This window comes from Hypanus sabinus, chromosome 5 (genome assembly GCF_030144855.1).
Source record: "Hypanus sabinus isolate sHypSab1 chromosome 5, sHypSab1.hap1, whole genome shotgun sequence".
Taxonomy (NCBI): domain Eukaryota; kingdom Metazoa; phylum Chordata; class Chondrichthyes; order Myliobatiformes; family Dasyatidae; genus Hypanus; species Hypanus sabinus.
The window spans coordinates 9,744,220-9,769,640 of record NC_082710.1 but is presented as its reverse complement, the minus strand read 5'-3'; positions in this window follow the sequence as shown (position 1 = coordinate 9,769,640).

Genomic DNA, 25,421 nt, shown 5'->3' with positions numbered 1-25,421 from the left:
CTCAACCAAATCAAGAGAGATATGTGCCAGAGAGCTTCTGTATGCAGACGACTCAGCCCTGGTTGCCACTGATATTAATGTGATTCAAGAAATTGTACACCGCTTCTCATTTGCTGCCAGTCTTTCTGGACTCAGAATCGATGTCACCAAAACCGAACTTCTGTACCAGCCTGCTCCTCTGTGTAGTCCCAGTGAGACCCAACCACCAGTCATTTCAGTCAATGGGGTAGCGCAGAAATGTTCTGACTCTTCCACATACTTAGGAAGCTCTGTGACCAACACCAGCTCATCAGTTCTGGAAGCTGAGAGGAGAATTCCTGTAAATAGACAATAGACAGTAGGAGCATGAGTAGGCCATTTGGCCCTTCTAGCCAGCACCACATTTCACAGTGATCATGGTTGATCATACACAATCAGTACCCCGTTCCTGCCCTCTCCCCATATCCCTTGACTCCGCTATCTATAAGAGCTCTATCTAACTCTCTCTTGAATGCATCCAGAGACTTGGCCTCCACTGCCTTCTGGGGCAGAGCATTCCACATATCTACCACTCTCTGGGTGAAAAGGTTTTTCCACATCTCTGTTCTAAATGGCCTACCCCTTATTCTTAAACTGTGGCGTCTAGTTCTGGACTCACCCATCAGCGGGAACATGCTTCCTGCCTCCAATGTGTCCAATCCCTTAATAATCTTATATGTTTCAATCAGATCCTCTCTCATCCTTCTAAATTCTAGTGTATACAAGCCCAGTCGCTCCAATCTTTCAATGTATGACAGTCCCGCCATTCCGGGAATTAACCTTGTGAACAAACACTGCACTTCCTCAATAGCAAGAATGTCCTTCCTCAAATTTGGAGACCAAAACTGCACACAGTACTCCAGGTGGGGTCTCACCAGGGCCCTGTACAGCTGCAGAAGGACTTCTTTACTCTTATACTCAATTCCTCTTGTTATAAAGGCCAGCATGCCATTAGCTTTCTTCACTGCCTGCTGTACCTGCATGCTTGCTTTCATTGACTGATGTACAAGAACACCTAGATCTCGTTGTACTTCCCCTTTTCCTATCTTGACTCCATTTAGATAGTAATCTGCCTTCCTGTTCTTGCCACCAAAATGGATAACCTCACATTTATCTACATTAAACTGCATCTGCCATACATTTGCCCACTCACCCAACCTGTCCAAGTCACCCTGCATTCTCATGACATCCTCCTGACATTTCACACTGCCGCCCAGCTTCGTGTCATCGGCAAATTTGCTAATGTTACTCTTAATCCCTTCATCTAAATCATTAATGTATATTGTAAACAGCTGCGGTCCCAGCACCGAACCTTGCGGTACCCCACTGGTCACAGCCTGCCATTCCGAAAGGGACCCGTTAATCGCTACTCTTTGTTTCCTGTCAGCCAGCCAATTTTCAATCCACGTCAGTACTCTGCCCCCAATACCATGTGCCCTAATTTTGCCTACTAATCTCCTATGTGGGACTTCATCAAAAGCTTTCTGGAAGTCCAGGTACACTACATCCACTGGCTCTCCCTTGTCCATTTTCATAGTTACATCCTTAAAAAACTCCAGAAGATTAGTCAAGCATGATTTTGCCTTCATAAATCCATGCTGACTCAGACTGATCCTTCTACTGCTATCCAAATGTGTCGTAATTTCCTCTTTTATAATTGACTCCAGCATCTTTCCTACCACTGACGTCAGGCTAACCGGTCTATAATTCCCTGTTTTCTCTCTCCCAATTCAATCAGCTACAAAAGTCTTTGGTGCTTTGCAGAAGTGACTTTGGTCTCACCACGACATTAAAATGGCAACCAAGGTCAAAGTGTATAACACAGCTGCTTTACCATCTCTGCTTTATTCAATTGAAACTGACATTGTATCAGAAGCACATCAAAAAATTGACCAAGACACAATTCAGGCATTTACACCGAATATTACACATCAAGTGGCAAGAGAGGGTATCAGATGTGGAGGTGCTCAAACGTGCTGGGACAGTCAGCGCAGAATCGCTCATCACAGCTTCTCAGTTGCATTGGACTGGTCATGTCACAAGAATGAGCGATGATCACTTACACAAAGCTGTTTCCTATGGCGAGCTACATGAAGGAAAGAGGAAGCATGGTGGTCAGAAGCTGCGCTACAGAGTAGTGCTCAAACACCATATGAAGAACACTGACATGAATGTCAAAACCTGGGAGAAAGATGCTTTGAACAGTAGAAGTTGGCACTGCACTGTCAAGAAGTCAATCCCAGCTATCGGGGAGAAAAGGCAGAAGAAATATGAAGCAGGTCATGAACGCAGACATTCAGTGCTAGACCAGTCAAATCACAAATGCAACCGATGTGGGAGACAGTGCTGATCCAATGCTGGTCTTGTAGCCCGTAAACGTGCCTGCAGAGACTAAACTCTCAGCACAGTCAACATTGATGGACAGCTGAAGAAGACAGTAATCCCCGTTATTCTTGCCAGCTTCTATCAGCTCCCCCTAGATTTTCACCAGCATATCCCTGCGTGCATTTGGGTTCTAAGAGAAGACTGAGTACTCAGCAGAAACAGGAAGAGAACGAGCATCTCCACATAGAAGTCACTTGGAGGTCAGGATTAAATTTTACAATCTGCACCATGGCGATGCTGTCCGTATTGCCTTGCAATGGTAAAGTCTGACCTTAAGTAGCTTGGGTTAACTTCAACTGTGCTCAGTCAACCTCAAAATTGACTCTGTATGACGGGGCACAAAGTAATTCAGTACCATGTGCGATATCATAGTGGTTAGCATAACGCTTTACAGCGCCAGAGATCAGGGTTCAAATCCCACAGCTGTCAGAAAGGGGTCTGTACGTTTTCTCCAGGAGCTCCAGTTTCTTCCTGCAGTCCAAACACATACAGATTAGTAAAGATTAATGAATTGTGGTCACGCTATGTTGGTGCTGGAAGCATGTGGGCTGTCCCCAGCACATCTTGGAGTATGTTGGTCGTTGACACAAACAATGCATTTCACTGTATGTTTCGATGTACAAGTGACAAATAAAGGTAATCTTTAATATTATATCTCAAATCTATGACTTCTGGTGTTGGAAGCCTGCTTCACATATATCTGGAAATTAAGAGTCCTGATGAGGGAGCTCAGCACGAAATGTCGACTGTCTATTCCTTTCCCTGGATGCTGCCTAACCTGCTGATTTTCTCCAGCATTTTGTGTGTGTTACTCTGGAAAGTTCAGCCTCTGTCGGTTTCTCCTGCAGGCTATCCCTTCTTAGGGACAATTCCCAATCACCTGCCCTACATCCTCAGAGCACAGCCTCCATCCTGCTTGTCTGACATAACCCTTATCAAATATCACAACTTAACCCTTGTGGCAGATCTAGCCAGTGCTCTGAGCCTCCCTCTGACCTGAGGCTTCATGCATAAAAAATGGCCTACAATCTAGCTGTGTTCTTTACATAATCTACCATTACCGTGTAAAATGTATGTAAGACCTCAAGACTATCAGATGTAGGAGCAGAGAGCAGAGTGAGGCCTCTCAATCAATCAAGTTTGCTCCTCTATTCTATCATCGTAGCTGATTAATTTATCCTCTCAACCCCATTCTCCTGCTGTCTCCCTGTAATGCTTAATGCCCTCACTAATCAGAACCTATCAAATTCTGCTTTAAATATACCTAAAAACTGACCCTTCATATCCATCTTACAGCTATGAATTGCACAGGTTCAACACCTTCTAGCAAAAGAAATTACTCCTCACCTCTGACCTTTTCTACGTGAAGCCTTAGACCTTGCACACAACAAAAGTTAGCAATAGTTGTGCCCTTGATAAAAGCATACAGTGGCTCTCTGCAATCCCCTCAACTCACATATAATTCCATGTTACATTGAAAGTGTTTTTCTAAGCATTAAATTAATCTGCCTCATAGCTTGAAAGCGATTTTCCTAGTTGCTTCAAATTCAACAGAAGTAGTTCATACATTCAGTATCTCCTTGCAATGACAATTTTACATTTGTAATTTTGTCCAACTGAATTTATAATTTGGCTTTCTGTTCTTTAATAATAGAGCCCAAAAGTATAGAAGTATTTTAGCCTCGGTTTGATAAATCTGGTCTCTGCTTTTATCTATATTTGTTTACCAGTTGCTATCTGTCCTTATTTATCATTTAGAGCTGCTGTTCTTTTTCAAAATCTCACAGCTACATAGTTTATTGCCCTGATGTTCAGCCAATCTAAGTTTTCTTCAATAAACATAATTTATACAAGGATGATTCCTTAATGTTGTCATAGCCGGGGTGATAATGGGACCAAGCTGCCACTACTTATTAAATGCTCCCAATGGTGTGCATCTCCATTAGCATCTGACAATCAAGTCCGGCTCCTGACCTTCACATGTAGCTTAGCTACAAAGCCCAGGGGAACCGTTTCTACCGACAGAAGAAGGGGCAAAGGCAGGTTATAAGTGACTTAAAACCAGTTGCTTCAGGCAGATGTGGTTTATCAGCCACGGTTGGCAACTTATCCAGGAGGAAGAAAGCTACGATCTCAAAACTCTGCTGACTTGCGGATAAACCCACTCATGGGGAAGGCTTCAAGAGTAAACCACGAGGAAAGATCTGGTGCTGTAATCCCTGAGGCAGTCCTGAGTTGAGTTCAACGCTGACTGGCAACTCCTGTGATGTCACTGGTGCCAAACCGTATTGGTCTCTGCCGTTCAGCTGTGTGGGGAGGGGGAACCTGCTATAGGGGCAACAGCCTGCTCTCCATATTGTACTGCGCTGGCTTTCGTATTATGCAGACAGCTGGGACGCAGAGTCCATGGTCAACCCACACCAAAGGAGGGCCTCAATACAGGATTATATTCAATCACTACTTTATTAGGTGCAGGAGTGAACCTGATATGGTTTTCTGCTGCTGTAACCCACCCACTTTAATGTTCGATGTGCTGTGAAATCAAGATTCTCTTCTGCATACCATTGTTTTAACATCTGGTTATCTGAGTTACTGTCACCTTCCTGTCAGCTTGAACCAGTCTGGCCATTCTCCTCTGAAGTTTCTCATGAACAAGGAATTTATGCCTGCAGAACTGCCTCTCACCAAGTGTCTTTTTGTTTTCCACACCATTCTCTGTAACACTAGAGAGAGCTGTGCTTGAAAATCGCCAGGAGATCAGCAGTTTCTGAGACAGACAAGCCTCTCTGTCTGGCACCAACAATCATTCTCCAGTCAGAGTTACTTAGGTCACATTTTCCCCCATTCGGATGTTTGGTCTGAACAACTGAACCTCTTGACCGTGTCTGCATGCTTTTGTGTATTGAGTTGCTGCCACATGATTGGTTGATTAGATATTTGCCTAACCCTAACCCTAATGTGAGATAAACTGAGTCAGAATAGCCTTATATTTATATAATTTTGAATCTCTTTTTAGTCTCAGCATTTCATTTGTCAATCAGCCACTGCTGTCCTCTCCTTTATCAGAAAATTCAGAGCATTTTGGAAGGACATTTTCAAATAACATCTGTCATTCACTGCTGCTTTATTTTCCCTGCAAGTATTAACCTATAATGCAGAATCTCCTCAACAGAGAGAAAAATGATAATGTTGGTTGTTCTCTGAGCTGTCATCTCTCTCTCGGAAAGAAATCTGACTATCATTTGTGGGTGCTTACTCATTCACCCGATGGCAGTGTCCTGCATGTTGAGTTAAAGATTAACGATCAACAGTTCCCTGATTCCGGTACACTTTAAATCGCTTAAGCAACAAACTGGTACAGTGTCAGGAACTGAAAGACCATAAGACTAGAAGTCACAGGAGCAGAATGAGGCCACTTGGCTGATTGTCTGCTCTGCCAATCAATCATGGCCGATTAATTATCCACCTCAAACCTGTTCTCTGGCTTTCTCCCCATAACCTTTGACACCCTTACTAATCAAGAAACTATCAGGTCCTGCTATAAATATATTCAATGACTTGGCCTCCACCACTGTCCGTGGCAATGAATTCCATAGATTTACCACTCTCTGGCTTACAAAATTCCTCGTCACCTCTATTCCAAAGGGTCATCTTTCTATTTTGAGGCTGTGTCCTTTTGTCCTAGTTGAGGTCTCTGTTAGTCAGGGTCAACCATGGATATAGCGTTTGAAATCCGCCTTTACTAGGTGTCTCTAAAATTCTGGCTCATTAGCCTCTCTCTCGCTAACAGCCACTGAACTCCGCATGCCTCGGTCCCATCAAACTAGGAAATTGGGATGTTCTGACCACCTGAACCCCATTCCGAGTGAATACTGTGTAATTATCCCACATGCAATTATCCAACAACAGATGTAATTACATAGAAGATGTACTTATGAATGTCAGCTTTAATCAACAGTTATTAAAAAAGAACAAAAAGTAAATAAAAGGGCCCCTTATAAGTAAACTAGTCAAATGTACATAAGCTTGGGATCTCATAGCTTTCAGAATCTGTATGTATCTTTTTACTCACAACACAAACTCCTATTTACCAATCACCAGTAGAACTTCCCATCAGGAGCTCCATCGACTCGTGCAGTTGAATGAAATCCCACAGCTGGTTCTCTCAATCTCCTTCTCTCTCCACTCCCACCGAAAAGACCTCAACCCCCACTAGTATCCATCACAAAACCTTCCCAACCCGCTGTCTCTAGAACCTTCTCTCAAGTCCACCATTCCTAAGCTGGACATCAAAACCTTTATCTTTAACTGGAACCTAAATGACCAGCAGAACACACTGCTTCTGCAGAAAACTATTAAATGAAACCTCCTACAACATTGCCAGTGAAATCTTAACCAGGGTATGACATGTGCAAGCTGTCTAGATACACAGGCCTGGGCAGCACAATATGGAGAGCAAGCTGTTGACCATGTAGCAAGTTTCCCCTTTTCATACACCTGATGAACCCAAAGGAACGGCAGAGACCAATACAGTTCAGCATCGGTGGCGTCACAGGAGCCGGCAGCCAGAATTGAACTCAAAGTAGGACTGCTTTAGGGATCAAAGTGACTGGTTTTAAGGCAGCAGTAACCCATCTTTGCCTTTTTTTCCTGGCAGCAGAAGCAGTTCCACTGCTTAAGCCACATGTGAAGGCCAGGAACTGGACTTACTTGTCAGAGGCTATTCGAGCTTCATGCCATTGAGAACATTTAATAGATAGTGGGAGCTTATCCCCATTACTACACTGGGCTATAACAACATTAAGATACCTTAGGCTCCCCCACTATTGGAAACTTCCTCTCCACGGCCGCTGTCTCGTCTGTCGCCAGCACACAGTGAAAATGGATGAGGCTGCAGCTGGGAACAGTGGAACACTCTAGCCTTATAGAAGTTTTTGGGTCCTGATCCTGACTGATCACTTACTTTGTTTTTAATGTATAAAAGTTCCCAAAAATAATTGAATTGTTGTTATTCATGTACTTAGCCCTACACTGCCATAATAAATGATCACAGCTGATATACTTATGTATGCATTCACATAATTTACATTACTGACAAGATTCAAAAAAACAGATTAAACAGGGATTAGCAGTGTTTGACAGCATTAAGTGAATTGTTTTATTTTACATACAGTATGCATCAGATGGAATAGTAGGACTGAATGTTCCCAATGAAAACACATCTTCCCAAGTGCTGTTTTGTAGGCAAGAATTTAACTTACTCCAATCTGTTCAAATGCCAAACACCCAGACAAGCTCAAAGTTATTTAGTTCTTTATTTCTAGACTCTCTTTTACATAATTGAAATATCTACATCTTTTTCACACCATGACTATTCTCCAAGAGGACCACAACCTTGTTGCAGGGTTTGTGTGCCTCAATGACCAGAGAGCTATCTTGGCTGGAGTCAGGGTTTTTATGCTTTAGTTCTTGGTAGGGTCAGACAGGTCAAAGGGTAGAGGCCAGACTAAGAATGGTCCTCCAGTCCTCCAGGTTCAGGGGTTCAGCTAAGGGTTAGCAACGATATCCTGCAGCAGGAGGGAGAACAGCCAGAGGTCATGTTACATATTGGTATCAATGACATAGGTAGGAAAAGGGACAAGGTCCTAAAAACAGACTACAGGGAGTTAGGAAGTAAGTTGAGAAGCAGGACCGCAAAGGTAGTAATCTCGGGATTATGCCTGTGCCACGTGACAGTGAGTATAGGAATAGGATCAATGTGTGGCTGAGGGATTGGAGAAGGGGCAAGGGATTCAGATTTCTGCATCATTGGGATCTCTTTTAGGGTGGGTGTATCTTGTACAAAAAGGACGGGTTGCATTTGAATCCCGGGGGACCAATACCTTGGCGGGGAGGTTTGCCAAGGCTACTGGGGAGAGTTTAAACTAGAACTGTTGGAGGGGGGTGAACCAAACTGAAGAGACTGGGGAAAAGAAGGTTGGCTCACAAATCGAGAAAGCTTGGGGACAGTGCGAAAAAGAGGATAGGCAGGTGATAGAGAAGAGACTTGTTCAGACCGATGGTTTGAGGTATGTCTATTTTAATGCAAGGTGTATTATGAACAAAGCAGATGAGTTTAGAGCGTAGATCAGTACTTGGAGATATGATGTTGTGGCCATAACAGAGACTTGGATGGCTCAGGGACAGGATTGGTTACTTCAAGTGCTGGGTTTTAGATGTTTCAGAAAGGACAGAGAGGGAGGCAAAAGAGGTGGAAGGCATGGCACAGTTGATCAGAGATAGTGTCACGACTGCAGAAAAGGTGGACGTCATGGAGGCATTGTCTACGGAATCTCTGTGGGTGGAGGTTAGGAACAGGAAGGCGTCAAAAACTGTACTGGGTGGTTTTTTTAGGCTGCCCACTAGTAACAGGGATATCAACAAGCAGATAGGGTAACAGATCCTGGAAAGGTGTAATAATAACAGAGTTGTCGTGGTGGGAGATTTTAATTTCCCATATATCGATTGGTATCTCCCTAGAGCGAGGGGTTTAGATGGGGTGAAGTTTGTTAGGTATGTTCAGGAAGGTTTCTTGACACTATGTGTAGATAAGCCTACAAGAGGAGAGACTGTACTTGATTTGGTATTGGGAAATTAACCTGGTCAGGTGTCAGATTTCTCAGTGGGAGAGCATTTTGGAGATAGTGATCATAATTCTATCTCATTGGAGAGAGATAGGAACAGACAAGATAGAAAAGGTTTTAATTGAAGTAAGGGGAATTATGAGGCTATCAGGCAGGAATTTGGAAACTTAAATTGGGAACAGATGTTCTCAGGGAAAGGTACGGAAGAAATGTGGCAAATGTACAGGAGATGTTTGTGTGGAGTTCTGCATAGGTACATTCCAATGAGACAGGGAAGTTATGGTAGGTTACAGGAACCATGGTGTACAAAGGCTATAGTAAATCTAGTCCAGAAGAAAAAAAAAGCTTATGAAAGGTTCAGAGAGCTAGGTAATGTTAGAGATCTAGAAATTTAAAAGGTTAACAGGAAATTAGGAGAGCCAGAAGGGGCCATGAGAAGGCCTTGGCAGGCAGGATTAAGAAAAACCCCAAAGCATTCTATAAGAGCATGAGGATAAGATGTGAAAGAATAGGACCGATCAAGTGTGACAGTGTGAAAGTGTATATGGAAACGGAGGAAATATCAGAGATACTTAATGAATACTTTACTTCAATGTTCACTATGGAAAAGGATCTTGGTGATTGTAGTGTTGACTTGCAGCAGACTGAAAAGTTTGAGCACGTAGAGTTTATGAAAGAAGATGTGCTGGAGCTTTTGGAAAGCATCAAGTTGGCTAAGTTGCTGGGACCGGATGAGATGTACCCCAGGCTACTGTGGGAGGTGAGGAAGGAGATTGCTGAGCCTCTGGCGATGATCTTTGCATCACCAATGTGGATGGGCGAGGTTCTAGAGGATTGGAGGGTTGCAGATGTTGTTCACTTATTCAAGAAAGGGAGTAGAGATAGCCCAGGAAAATATTGACCAGTGAGACTTACTTCAGTGGTTGGTAAGTTGATGGAGAAGATCCTGAGAGGCAGGATTTATGAACATTTGGAGAGGTATAATATGATTAGGAATGGTCAGCATGGCTTTGTCAAGGGTAGGTCGTGCCTTAAGAGCCTGATTGAATGTTTTGAGGATGTGACTAAACACATTGGTGAAGGAAGAGCGGTAGATGTAGTGTATATGGATTTTAGCAAGGCATTTGATAAGGTACCCCATGCCAGGCTTATTGAGAAAGTAAGGAGGCATGGGAATCCAAGGGGACATTGCTTAGTGGATCCAGAACTGGCTTGCTCACATAAGGCAAAGAGTGGTTGTAGATGGGTCATATTCTGCATGGAGGTCGGTGACCAATGGTGTGCCTCAGGGATCTGTTCTGGGGCCCTTACTCTTCATGATTTTTATAAATGACCTGGATGAAGAAGTGGAGGGATGGGTTAATAAGTTTGTTGATGACACAAAGTCTGGGGATGTTGTGGATAATGTGGAGAGCTGTGAGAGGTTACAACAGGAAATTGATAGCATGCAAAACTGGGCTGAGGAGTGGCAGATGGAGTTCAACCCAGATAAGTGTGAGGTGATAAGACCCTTGGCAGTGTGGACGATCAGAGGGACCTTGGGTCCGAGTCCATAGGATGCTCAAAGCAGCTGCACAGGTTGACACTGTGGTTAAGAAGGCATACTGTATATTGGCCTTCATGAACCATGGAATTGAATTTAGGAGCCAAGAGATAATGTTGCAGCTATATAGGACCCTGGTCAGACTCCACTTGGAGTACTGTGCTCAGTTCTGGTCACCTCACTACAGGAAGGATGTGGAAGGCATAGAAAGGGTGCAGAAGAGATTTACAAAGATGTTGCCTGGATTGGAGAGCATGCCTTATGGAAACACGTTGAGTGAACTCGGCCTTTTCTTCTTGGAGTGACAGAGAATGAGAGATAACCTGATAGAGGTGTATAAGATGATGAGAGGCATTGATCCTGTGGATAGTCAGAGGTTTTTTCCCAAGACTGAAATGGCTGCCACAAGAGGGCACAGGTTTAAGGTGCTGGGGAGTAGGTACAGAGGAGATGTCAGGGGTAAGTTTTTTACTCAGAGTGGTGAGTGCGTGGAATGGGCTGACAGCAACGGTGGGGGAAGCGGATACAATAGAGACTTTAAGAGACTTAAGTTAAGAGACTTTTGGATAGGTACATGGAGCTCAGAAAAACAGAGGGCTATGGGTAACCCTAGTAATTTCTGAGGTGGCGACATGTTCGGCACAACTTTTTGGGCCGAAGAGCCTGTGTTGTGCTGTAGGTTTTCTATGTTTTTTTTCTATGTAACACTGACTGACTGGTTAAAGAAAATTGTTACGAAACAGTGATGGAGATTCCTTCTGCAACTATGTGCGACAGTATTCCTGAGTTTGCACTTAGGACTTGCATGATTGGCAGTACTGAAAAGCAAGAAGTAAGATGAAGCAGGAAGCCTTGAACACCACTAGACATGTTCATTGCTGTCTTAAATCCAGTGGCACAATAGACGAGAGAGAGAGAGAGAGAGAGACCACTTGACTGTGTCTATCGTCTGAAAATAGAGTGCAAGTGCTGGTGAATCTAAAGTAAATGCAAACAAATATTCAAGTTATTCCACAGATCAGGCAACAATTATCCAACCTGCAATTACTATGCTTACTGATCTGAAACGCTATTTTTTCTCTCCGTAGATTCTGCCTGACCTGCTTGAGTATTTATTGAATTTTTTGGAGCAGGAGTTCCCAACCTTTTTTATGCCATGAGCTAATATCATTAAGCAAGGGGTCCATGGACTCCAGGTTTGGAACCACTGATTTAGAGATTCTTGCAGACCCCAGTCACTTTAGGTTGGCAAGAACTTCTCCCCCACAATCACCATTAGCACCTGTAACCCACAAGGCTGTGAGCTTAGTCCCCTGCTCTGCTCACTGTACGCTGTTGACATTGAGGCTAAGCACAGTTCCAATGCCATATTTAAGTTTACTGACAACACCACTGTCACTGGCCAAATCAAAGGTGGTGACAATTCGGCACATAGGAGGGAAATTAGAAATCCCGGCTGAGTGGTGCCACAACAGCATCTTCTCGCCCAATGTCATCAAGACCCAAGGAGCTGATTATTGACTTCAGGAGGATACCAGAGGTCCATGAGCCAGTCCTTATCAGAGGATCACAGGTGGAGAGGGTCAGCAACTTTAAATTCCATTGTGTCGTCATTTCGGAGGATCTGTTCTGGGCCCAGCACATGAAGAAAACACAGCAGCACCTCTATTCCTTAGCAGTTTGTGAAGATTCAGCATGACACATAAAACTTCGACAAAATTCAGTAGATGTGTGGCAGAAAGCATATTGACTGGCTGCATCACAGCCTGGAATAGAAACACCAGTACCCTTCAGTGGAAAATCCTATGTGAAGCAGTGGATACGACCCAGTGCATCACGGGTAAAACCTTCCCCACCACTGAGCACATCTACACAAAACATTGTTGCAGGAATCCAACATTCATTATCATTCATTCATTACCACCCAGGACAAGCTCTCTTCTCACTGTTGCCAACAGGAAGAAGGTCCTCATATCACCTCAGGAACATATCGCCTCAGTACTCATATCACCAGGTTCAGGAACAATTATTACCCCTCAACCATCAGGTTCTTGAACCAAAGGGGAAAACTTCACTTAGGTTCACTTGCCCCATAATTGAAATATTCCCACAACCAATGGACCCACTTCCAAGGACTCTTTGTCTCATCATTCTATTTGGCTATTATTCTATTTTAGATTTATTGAGCATGTCCACAAGAAGATGAATCTCAGAGTTGTATATGGTGACATATGTGTACTTTGATAATAAATTTACTTTGAATTTTGGGAAAGCTTCTCCAGCACAAAAAGCCACACTGCCAATGTAGCCTAGTAACAGGACAGTTTACAACAACCAATGACCTTACTAACTGGCAACATCAGTGAATCTGCAGATGCTGCAAATAAATAAAAACACAAAATGCTGGCAGAACTCAGCAGGCCAGACAGCATCTATGGGAGGAGGTAATAACGATGTTTCGGGCCAAAACCCTTCATCGGGAGGGTCCATCGTCACTACCTCTTCCCATAGATACTGTCTGGCCTGCTGAGTTCTGCCAGCATTTTATGTTTTTACCTTACAAACTGGCATGTCTTTGGACTGTGGGCGGAAACTGGAGCAACCGGCAGAAACCCACATGTTCATGGAGTACTTCCATAACTTTCTGTACTTATTTGGCAACGTGATCCTGCTTACTCATCATGGGCAGAGTTTAGGACGATGATGGCTCCTAACGTCGACTTCAAGTTCTTTGTGGAAATGGGATCCGTTCTTGGGGCCTCATGACTAGCTGCTTTTCAATATGCCAAGGATGCAGCCTGGAAGACAACTGCACCTTCGGGGTGCTGGATTTCCATTCGAGATCAGTGCCGCCACCACCTGATTCCGCATGGGACACGGAAGTTTGTAAGCAGCGAGCTGGCTGCTGGCTGTGTGCCCAGAGACCTGATTTCTTTGGGTACAGAACTTGGAAAAAGCGACGCCACAGACTTTTAACACCATAAATCAGCGAGTTTCTTTGTTGTATCTCCCATCTCACTGTGAAATGGGGACACAGAGAGAGCCTGGGGTATGTTGAATATTGGGTGAAAGAGTAGTCTTTTGGGTACTGGAAGTCTGTGTCTTTCTTGATGTTTTGCTGCACGCTTGAGCATTTGGAGGGGGGTGCCGATGCTTTTTACTAGTGGGGAAGGTGGAGTCATTGCATTGCTGCTGCCTATGCATAGGGGGGAACTGGGGGGTGATTAGGGTTCTAACATTTAACTGTCATTCATTCCTTGGGCACTCCTCTGTTTTTGTAGATGTTTGTGAAGAAGAGGAATTTCAGGATGTATGTTTCGCTGACATTAAATGTACCTATCTGTTGACCTATCTATTACACATTTGGTCACTCTGATGAATTAAATACAGGGCTACATTTTTAGTAGTGACTTATTACACACAACATATAACAGTACAGCACTTGTGGGCTGCTCCCAGCACATCTTTAGGTTGTATTGGTTGTTAATGCAAACGACACATTTCACTGCATATTTTGATGTACATATGATAAATAAATTGAATCTGACTGAATCACAGTCCGGGCCTTTCGGCCTATAATGTTTTGCTGACATTTTAACCTTCTTCAAAACCAGTCTGACCCTTCCCTCCCATACGGACCTACATTATTCTATCACCCAAGAGTCTTTTAATTGTCTCTTATGTATCTGTCTCTACCACAACCCCTGATAGGACGTTCCATGCACCCACCACTGCCAATGTGAATAACCTAACTCTAACACAACCCCCTGAACTTTCCTCAATGGCCTTGAAAAATTATGCCTTCTTGTATTAGCCTATTCCACTTTAGTAAAAGGCACTAGCTATCCACTCTTTCCATCTTGTACACTACTGCCAAGTCACCTCTCAGTCCTCTTCATTCCAAAGAGAAAAGTCCTAGCTTGCACAACCTATCTTCATAAGATATGCCCTCTAGTCCAGGCAAGATCCTTGTAAATCTCTTCTGCACCCTCTCTAAAGCTTCCACATCCTTCCTGTAATGAGGTGACCAGAACTGAACATAATATTCCAAGTCTGAAGTATGATATCCTATGTTCTAATTAATAGCTGGTTGTGTGTTAAATGTTGATACTCCATTAGGAGCATAAGGTTGTCTATGACTTGCATTGGTTAAATGGACAGGCAATCTCAGCATGCATTGTCCAACACTACCTAATTCCTCTCAAGTGAAGTAATTGCTCACATTGCAGTAAATAAGGAACAGTATTCAATAAAGGTGCTGCTGGCTTTAATGGCCGATCAATCTTCATTTGATTGCACTATTTATACTGTCAGTACCAAATGTATAAGGGAATGGCTGACAGCTTTTTATTGACAGAGCCTTCAGTAACTGGAACCTGCTGACAGCATGGTTACCACTTCTAGACAATTTATTTATTACTTAAGTAATTAATTTTATAAATTGAATTAATTAATTTGTACATCCATCCATTTATTTACTTATCTGCTTATTTATTTATTATTTGTTCACCCATACATCTATTTATTTGTTTGTCTGTTTGTTTATAGATACAGAATGGAATAGGCCCATTCGGCCCAACAATTCACACTGCCCGAAAACCCAGTTGCTTAACTCTAACCTAATCACAGGACAATTTACAATGACCAATTAACTTACTAACCAGTTAATAATTAAATTAGCAATTGCCTAACTTAACAACAAATGAACCATCTTGTCTATTAACTCACTTCAACTGCTTCATATTTTTATTGTGTTTTTTTTGTATTTTACTGTGGAGAAAATCACTTCAATGCTCCAATGTTTATTCGTCCAAGACATATAATTCCCGCTCTCCACTCACATTATGTTTAGTTCTGTTTCATGATAAGGTGCTAACAATGTCATTCAACAGATCGCACAACACGACTGGACATTTTTGTTCTTCTAAATAAATGGGGGCATCATGAGTGTATTGTGGTTAGTACGATTCCAATATGGTTTGGACCGTCGGAGCTCGTAGCTCAATTCTGTCTCTGTCTGTAAGGAGTTTGTACGTTCTCCCCTTGACCATGTGAGTTTCCTCCAGGTGCTCCAGTTTCCTCCCACAGTCCAAAGATGAACCGATTGGTAGATTGATTGATCATTGTCATTGTCGTCTGATTAGGCTAGATTTAAATAGGTGGGTTCCTGTGCAAAGCAGCTCATTGAGCCAGAAGGGTCTGTTCCACACTGTATCTCTAAATATTTTTTTTAATTCTCGTTACTCAATGAACACATAAAACATGAATTTTAAAGTAAAAGCATCTCAGGATTTTTTTGCATACATTTCTCTGACATTAAATGTACCTTTGAAACCTTAAATATAGCTTATACTGTGCTGAATTTAAATAGTATGCTTGTTATATTTGTGGCTGATAAATGCTAACTAAACAGAAAATCTCTGAGGCAGCTAACCTACAGATGAGTCACAGGCACTGAAGCCAGGGATTTAGCACTGTCATTATCAAGAAGGTGAAGGGTCGTCGCCTCAGGAATTCTCATTATCGACTCAAAACAATGCAAAGTACAGTTTAAAATGGTAGGAATCTAAAATAGGAAACCATTATTCCTCATACAAAATATTTAAGTCAGAATTTTTAAGTGTGCATCTTAAAGCTTGCAATGTCCCTGTGACAAAACCAAATGAATCATGAATTTAGTGAATTATCATCGGTCAAGCAAAGCAAAAATAACTGGCCAAAGAAACACAACCAACATAGCATGCCCGCAATGCCCAGCAGACCTTACACTGTAATTATTTAAACATAACACACGGTGAGTGGGTAGAATTTTTTTCAGATTTAAAACAGTGTTTAAATCCCATGCCATTTAAAAATACTTGAAGATTAAAGATGCATTCAAAAAAGCATGAGGTAATTTAAACTATGCAGCTTTTTCATTTCTGTAGCTCTTATTTTTAATTATAATCTGATAAATTTGCTGTTATAATATTTAACACTGTTCCATTCCACATGAAGAGGTTTATTATTTATTCATAAAGGCAGATTTGAAAGATCTGAGGGAAGATGACATAATTTTGTTGAATCACAAAATTGATGAGCACCCCAGATTAGTTTGGCTGCACCACTCTCTGTTTTCAGGTTTAGATTTAGATTTTTTCATCACATGGACATCAAAACATACAGTAAAATGTGTCATTTGTGTTAACCACCAACACACCTAGGAATGCGTTGGAAGTTACACTATCCTTTTGCATTTGATTATGCTAAGTAGAGCAGTGAAGGATTGGAAACTCACCCAGCTCCATCATGGGCACTGGTCTCCCCAGTATTGAGAACACCTTCAAAAGGTAGTGCCTCAAAAATGTAGCATCCATTATTAAGGACCCTCTTGACCCAGGCCATGCCCTCTTCTCATTGCTACCATCAGGGAGGAGGTATAGGAGCTTGAAGACACAAACTCAACATTTCATGAAAAGCTTCTTCCCTTCTGCCATCAGATTTCTAAATCAATAATGAATCTATGAACACTACCTCAGTATTTTTCTCTCTTCTTGCACTACTTCTTTAATTTAACTTTTAAAATATATTTCTTATTGTAATTTGTGTTTGTTCTATCATTATGTATTGCTCTGTACTGCTGCTGTGGAACAACAAATTTCACGACATATGCCAACAATACTAAACATGGTTGTGATTCTGATTCGGAAAGATGTTTCAATGGACATTGTTAAAATGCTCATTTTTCATGGATAAAAGATGCTACTGCTATGTACCATGGATTGGAAATTCTATCTTGTGGAGCTTTAGTGTGAAAGCCACACAACTGAACCTCTGTAATAGATGGACAGCTCAATAAAACCTGAAACGATGTATATATTGTGAAGGTCACAAATTTCCTTCTGAGCTCCATACATCAGATGTTCTAATACATGGAGGAGTCCAGGTGGATGAAGTGTCAGAATCAGGTGACGGTGCTGGCTGAGTTTACAACTTTCTGCAGCCTTGTTCTGATCCTGTGCATTGGCCTCTCCATACTCCACACTGATGCAACCATTCAGAATGCTCTCCACTGTACTTTTGTAGAAATTTGTGAGACTTTGGTGACATTTCATCAGCTGGCATTTCATTCCTGGCATCGTCGTACAGGATACCTCAGCCATAGAACACTACAGCACAGTACAGGCCTTTTGCTCCACTATGTGTGCCGACTTTTTAACCTACTTCAAGATCGATCTAACCCTTCCACCCCACATAGCCTTCCATTGTTCTGTCACCCATGTGCCTATCTAAGAATCTCTTAAACGTCCCTAATATATCTGTCTCTCTACCACCTGTGTCACAGAGTCATAAAGGATGGATATAGGCCTTTCAACCTAACTAGTCCATGCCAAACAAGGTGCCCACCAACTAGGTCCAATTTCCTGCGTTAGGCCCACATCCCTCCAAGCCCTTCCTTTCAACGTACCTATCCAAGTGCTTCCTAAATGATACTGTTGTACTTGACTCAGCCACTTCTTCTTGCAACTTGGTCCACATTCTCACCAGCCACTACATGTAAAAATTGTTCCTCAGGTCCCCTTTCTATCTTTCCCCTCTCACCCTAAACCTATGCCCCATAGGAGGAAATGTAACTCTCACCACTTTCCATAACATAATTGCAAGCTTGACAACCCACTTCTGACAACTTTGAACACTTTGGCTGCGACGCTTACACCCACAAGAAAGCTTTAAGACCCAGAAAAAGCCTTGAGTCCCTGAAAACATCAAACTGGAAACTTAGGGAAAGGTCCTGGAAGGACATTGCACTTGGTGTTTTACTTGTCACTATTTTTCCAGAGATAATGAGGATACTGAAGGTTGTACTCTCAATTTTACAGGCTGAGACAGCATAGACAGGCTCTTCTCATCACTGAGTTAGCTGGCTCTCTGTACATCTGTTTCAGTTGTTACACCGAAGTTGTTTTCACAGCCTGTACCATGACTTTCATCAAGGCGTTCAATATAAGGTAGCTTACTCTTTATAGGGTTACTTTACTTGTGTGTTTGCACACTCCAAGCGGGGATCAGCATTTGGATCAGAGCTCTTCAGGATTAGAAACTGTCAGGGTCTGGTCCGGCCCGGAATCCGTGTTCCGGGTCTCGATCCGGTCCGAGGGCTCCGGACTCCGGGTCCTGCAGTTGTCCCTCCCGTCACCCGTGATCTAGTTAGGACCCTCCTGGTTCAAGGAGGCACACCTGTGACTCATTGAGCTGCAGGTGTTTATAAGGGGCCTTGGGAGTGGGACCAGGTGGATGCTTGTTTTGTTCTGTTTCCCTGCTGGCTCTGAACTCTTCTCTGCATTCTGTGATTCCACCCGGGCTCAGATCTACTCCTCATCATGCTTCTCTGCCCTGTACCAGTACTGCCAGGTTGGTCCGCTCCCCCACCTCTCTTCCCATGCACTGGTCCTGCTTCTCCGCTCGTTTGTTTTGTTTGTGTGGTCGGGCTGTCTGCTGGCCGTTCCTGATTTGCCCGCTATCATGGCTGCTGTGTTGGTCACCCTGGTCCAATGCCTGTTCCTACCCCTTGCCTCAGTCGGGCAGGCCCGGCTGGTTTGCCGCTGCCCGACAGGGGTTCTGCCCTGTCCTCCTCTTCCGCCCGAACTCTGGGATTGTGCCCCACACCCGCTAGGGGTTTGCATCATGCCCAGGCCTCCGGTGTTTCCGCCTGGGAGGCGGCCCTTCCCGGGATATATGCGACCTGCCCAGGGAGGGCTCTCTGCCAGCCTATCTAGCCACCTAGACCTGCCTGAACCCCAGGGACCTGTCTACCTGCCTGCCTGCCTGAACCCCCGGGACCTGTCTGCCTGCCTGCCTGAACCTCGGGAGCCTGTCTACCTGAACTCGAATTCCGGGAGCCCGCTCTGCTCTACCTGCCTGACACTCTATCTACCTGAACCCCAACTCTACCCTTAAATGCCATGGCATCCCCATCCTGTCCTCCGCTAGTACTTCAGTGTCTACGTCCTGCGTTTGGGTCCATCCGGCCGCGTTCCTGACAGAAACTCACATTACTATTTCAGGAGTCACTTGTACACTGGAACGTTTGCCATCTTTGGCGTCACTTATCAGAACAGACAGACAGGAATTACGTATTGTAAAAGGGTTCATCCATCCCACTGCAGTGGTTGGCATGTAAGCTTCTTTCAATTATTTCCAATATTGTCCTTTCAAACATTGACTTGACATTAACAAAAGTGTATCATTACTTTCAAGGAATAACATCAGGAAGGGGAATTTTCCCATGGTCCTCTCTCCATCACAACCTGTGAACTGGAACTATCCATTTTCTCGTGTCCATTGCACCCTCTACTGTCACCTCAGTTTGGAGGAGAAACATCTTACATTCACCTTAACACAGATATCTCCATCATTCTCTACACCTCCACCACTCTCCACTGCTAGTTTTGTATCACACTTGTAGTTCTGAGGATGAGCCACTGAGCTTGAACGTTAACTGTTTCTCTCTGCAAAAATGATATTTTTAGTATTGGGGTTTTCACCCTTCCCTTCAAAATTTGTTCCATCCACATGGGAGAGCAGACAGTGACTTTGATTTAATGTTTTCAATCACAGTTCAATAATGTGTTGCCAAGTTGGTTTTTTTTATTGTTACTCCATAAAGTTGACTGGATATTTCAAAGGTCAAAGTAAGTTTATTACTTACTTGTGTATATATGTCACAAAGGGCACTGGCAATATCAGAACACAAGTATAGAGGAAATACAAATTCCAATATAGAGATGGCAACAACTTTTTTTTTTCCAAAATAATTCCAAAAGAGCATCGGTGCCTTGGCCAGGTGACTCCTGAGAAGTAACATTCTCAAAACCAGGGCCATGCAATTAGTGCTAAACGGGCATCTGTTTAAACAATAGGAGTAACATGAACTCAAAATAAACTTAACAAGCTTTAACAGAAAGCACCAGGAGATGGCATTACAAAGAGAGTGTGACTCAAGTAAAACACAAGGAATTCTAAACGATTAATAACGCTCACTAAGCAGCAACTAAACAATTCAGGTGCTCTAAAGCTCTTACAGTTCACCACTGTCCAGCACCCCGCAAAGGCCCGAAGAGCTCATTTCAATCCTGCTCTCCCTAGGGCTGATAGTTGACTGCACAGGGAGACATCAAAACTTGAGATTCAAGGATGACTGGAGAGATTTTTTGAATGGAAAGGAGGGGCATGGGGAACTTGAAAGAGAGTCAAGGAGAACCATGAGACAGTCCTCAAGAGGCAGAGAGACTTGCAGACCTTTGAGGTGCAGCGAGACCAGGGAACCCTGAGAACATAAGAAATAAGAGCAGGAGTGGGCCATCCGGCCCATCAAGCCTGCCCCACCATTCAATAAGATCATGGCTGATCTGTCCGTAAACTCAGCTCCATCCACCTGCCTTTTCCCCATAACCCTTAATTCCCTTACTATGTAAAAACCTAGCTAACTGTATCTTAAATATATTTAGTGAAGAAACCTCAACTGCTTCCCTGGGCAGAGAATTTCACAGATTCACCACTCTCTGGGAAAAACAGTTTCTCCTCATCTGCATCCTAAATCTTCTTCCCTGAATCTTGAGGCAACATCCACTAGTTCTAGTCTCAATGGAAACAACTTTCCTACTTATCTTATCTATCCTTTTCAAAATTTTGTATGTTTCTATAAGATCCCCTGACATTCTTCTGAACTCCAGAGAATACAGTCTCAGGCCCTCATAGGTTAACCACTTCATCCCTGAAATCAACCTGGTGAACCTCCTCTGTACTGCCTCCAAAGCCAGTATATCCTTCCTCAAGTATGGAGACCAGAACTGCACACAGTACCCCAGGTGGTGTCTCACCAGTACCCTGTATAGTTGCAGCATGATCTCCCTGCTCTTGAATTCAATCCCTCTAGCAATGACCAACATTCCATTTGCCTTCTTAATAACCTGTTGTACCTACAAGCCAACTTTTTGCGATTCATGCACAAGCACCCCCAAGTCCCTCTGCATAACAGCATGCTGCAATTTTTCACCATTTAAATAATAATCTGCTCTTCTATTATTCCTTCCAAAGTGCATGATCTTGCATTTACCAACGTAGTATTCTATCTGCCAGACCTTAGTCCACTCACTAAACCTATCTATATCTCCCTGCAGACTCTCCACATCCTCTGTACAATATGTTTTTCCACTCAGTTTTGTGTCATCAGCAAATTTTGCTATGCTACACTCAGTCCTCTCTTCCAAATTATCATTGTAGCTGGTAAACAGCTGCAGGCCCACAACTGATCCCTGCGGCACCCCACTCACCACATGACTGCCAACCAGAGAAATACCCATTTATACCAACTCTCTGCCTTCTATTGGTTAACCAATCCACTATCCATGCCAATACACGTCCTCTGACTTCATGCATCCATATCTTATTTATAAGTATCTTGTGTGGCTCTTTATCGAACGCCTTCTGGTAATCCGAGTATACGGCATCCATCTGTTCCCCTCTATCCACTGCACTCATTATGTTCTCAAAGAACTTCAGTAAGCTTGTCAAACAGGACCTGCCCTTTCTGAATCCATGCTGTGTCTGTCTAGTGGAACAACTCCTGTCTAAATGTTTCACTATTTCTTCCTTAATGATAGCTTCAAGCATTTTCCCAACTACAGATGTTAAGCTAACTGGCCTATTATTGCCTGACTTTTGCCCACATCCTTTTTTAAAAAAGTGGCACGACATTTGCTGTCTTCCAATCTGCTGGGACCTGTCCAGAGTCTAGAAAATTTTGGTAAATGACTACCAACGCGTCTAATATAACCTCCGCCAATTCCCTCAGCACCCTAGAATGCATCCCATCAGGACCAGGGGACTTATCTACCTTCAGGCCCTCTAGTTTTCTCATCACTATCTCTTTAATGACAGTGATTTTATCAAGGTCTTCACCTCCCATTTCACCCATAGCATAATTCTTGGGCATATTAGACATGTCCTCCACTGTGAAGACCAACACAAAATAGTCGTTCAATGCCTCAGCCATTTCCTTATCAGCTAATATCAATTTCCCCTTCTCATCTTCCAAGGGATCTATATTGACTTTAGCCACCCTCTTCTGCTTTATATATTTATAAAAACTTTTGCTGTCTGTTTTTATACTTTGTGTTAATTTCCTTTCATACTCTATCTTCCCTTTCCTTATTTCTTGTTTAGTTGGTCTTTGTTGCTTTTTAAAGTTTTCCCAGTCCTCCAGTCTCCCACTACTCTTTGCAACTCTGTACAAAGAGATGGAAAGACCATGGAACTCCAAGGGCACCTCGAGCAGGGCCTGAGATCTTCAAAAGGAACCATGAGAAGAAACCCAAGATGGCAGTTTGGACATCCTCAAACTGACTTGGGAGTTCTCAAGACAGGAAAGACATTGAAAAGACCTTGAGAACCTTGAAAAGTCCTTGGGAAACCTTGAGGGCCATAGGAGATCTGGAGAATTTTGATGACCTGGAGATATTTGATGACCTTGAGAACCTTGACAACCTTGAATGCTTAGGCCAGAACACTCCGACCCAGAAAAAAGCCTTGAGACAAGAAAGAAGACCTTGAGACTCAGAAACATGAGTCCTTGAAACATAAGGCTGGAAATCTAGGGAAGGGTCCTGGAAAGATCTTGCTCACAGTGTTACTCATCACTATTCTTCCAGTGGCAATTGGGATGCTGAAGGCTATACTCTCAATTTTACAGGCTGAGACAATATAGACAGGCTCTTCTTATTGCTGATCGAGCTGGCTCTCTGTCAATGTGTTTTAGTTGTTACATGATGTCAGTTTTTATAGTCTGTACCATAACTTTCATCAAGAGGTTCAATATAAGGTTGCTTATATTTGATAGGGTTACTTTACTTGTGTGATTGGACACTCCAGATTAGCCTTTGGAGCAGGGCTTTTCAGGGTTGAAACTCAAATGACTTTTTCAGGAGTCAATTGTATACTACGGCATTTGCTACCTTTATCACTCAACAGAAGAGACAGATGAGAATTAAAGTAATAGAAAAGTGCAGTGCAGAAGCAGGCACTTCAGCCCATCTAGTCCATGCTGCCTACTTCCATCAACCTGTACTGGGACCATAGCCCATCATACCCCTATCATCCATGTATCTAGCCGAACTTCGCTTAAACATTGAAATCGAGCTTGCATGTACCATTTGCCCTGATAGCTCATTTCACACTCTCACAATCCTCTATGAGAAGACATTTCCCCACATTTTCCCCTTAAACATTTCACCTTTCACACTTAACCCATGAAATCTAGTTGTAATCTTACACAACCCCAGTGGAAAATGCCTGCTTGAATTTACCCTTCATAATTCTGCATCCTTCTATCAAATCCCTTCTCTACCTTTTATGTTCCAAGGAATAAAATCATAACCTATTCAATCTTTCCATGTACCCCCTGCACTGGACCCCCTGGAGTTTGCGTATTGTCCCAACCACTCAACAGATGATGCCATCGCTACCACCCTCCACCTGGACAAAAAAGACACGTACGTTCGAATGCTATTTATAGACTTTAGTTCAGCATTCAACACAATCATTCCTCAGCACCTGATTGGAAAGCTGAAACTGCTGGGCCTGAACACCTCCCTCTGCAACTGACTTCCTGACTGGGAGACCTCAGTCAGTCCGGATCGGGAGCAGCATCTCCAACACCATCACACTGAGCACGGGGGCACCCCAGGGCTGTGTGCTCAGTCCACTGCTGTTCACTCTGCTGACCCACGACTGTGCAGCAATACACAGCTCGAACCACATCATCAAGTTCGCCGATGATACGACCGTGGTGGGTCTCATCAGCAAGAACGATGAGTCAGCTTACAGAGAGGAGTTGCAGCAGCTAACGGACTGGTACAGAGCTGACAAACTGTCTCTGAATGTGAACAAAACAAAAGAGATGGTTGTTGACTTCAGGAGAGCATGGAGTGACGACTCTGTGCTGACATTGATGGCTCCTCTGTTGAGATCGTTAAGAGCACCAAATTTCTTGGTGTTCACCTGGCGGAGAATCTCACCTGGTCCCTCAACACCAGCTCCATAGCAAAGGAAGCCCAGCAGCATCTTTACTTCCTGCTAAGGCTGAGGAAAGTCCATTTCCCACCCCCCATCCTCACCATATTCTACAGGGGTTGTATTGAGAGTATCCTGAGCAGCTGTATCACTGCCTTGTTCAGGAATTGCACCGTCTTGGATCGCAAGACTCTGCAGTGGATAGTGAGGTCAGCTGAGAAGATCATCAGGGGCCTTCCTTCCCGCTATTACAGACATTTACACCACACACTGCACCCGCAAAGCAAACAGCATTATGAAGGACCCCACGCACCCTTCATACAAACCCTTCTCCCTCCTGCCATCTGGCAAAAGGCACCGAAGCATTCAGGCTCTCACGACCAGACTGTGCAATAGCTTCTTCCCCCAAGTCATCAGACTCCTCAATATCCAGAGTCTAGATTGACATCTACATCATTTATTATTATATTGAAATTTGTCCTCTACTGTGCCTATTGTCTTGTTTATTAATTAATTATTGTACTGCCCTGCACTGTTTTGTGCACTTTATGTAATCCTGTGTAGGTCTGTAGCCTAGTGTAGATTTGTGTTGTCTTACGTAGTCTAGTGTAGCCTTGAGTTGTCACACATAGTCTAGTGTAGTTTTGTGTTCTTTCATGTAGCACCAGTGTCCTGGAGGAACGTTGTTTCATTTTTGCTGTGTACTGTACCAGCAGTTTATGCTGGTAATGACAATAAAAAGTGACCTGACTTGACTTCAGGTCCTTCAGACCCAACAGCATCCTTCTAAGTTTCAATAAACA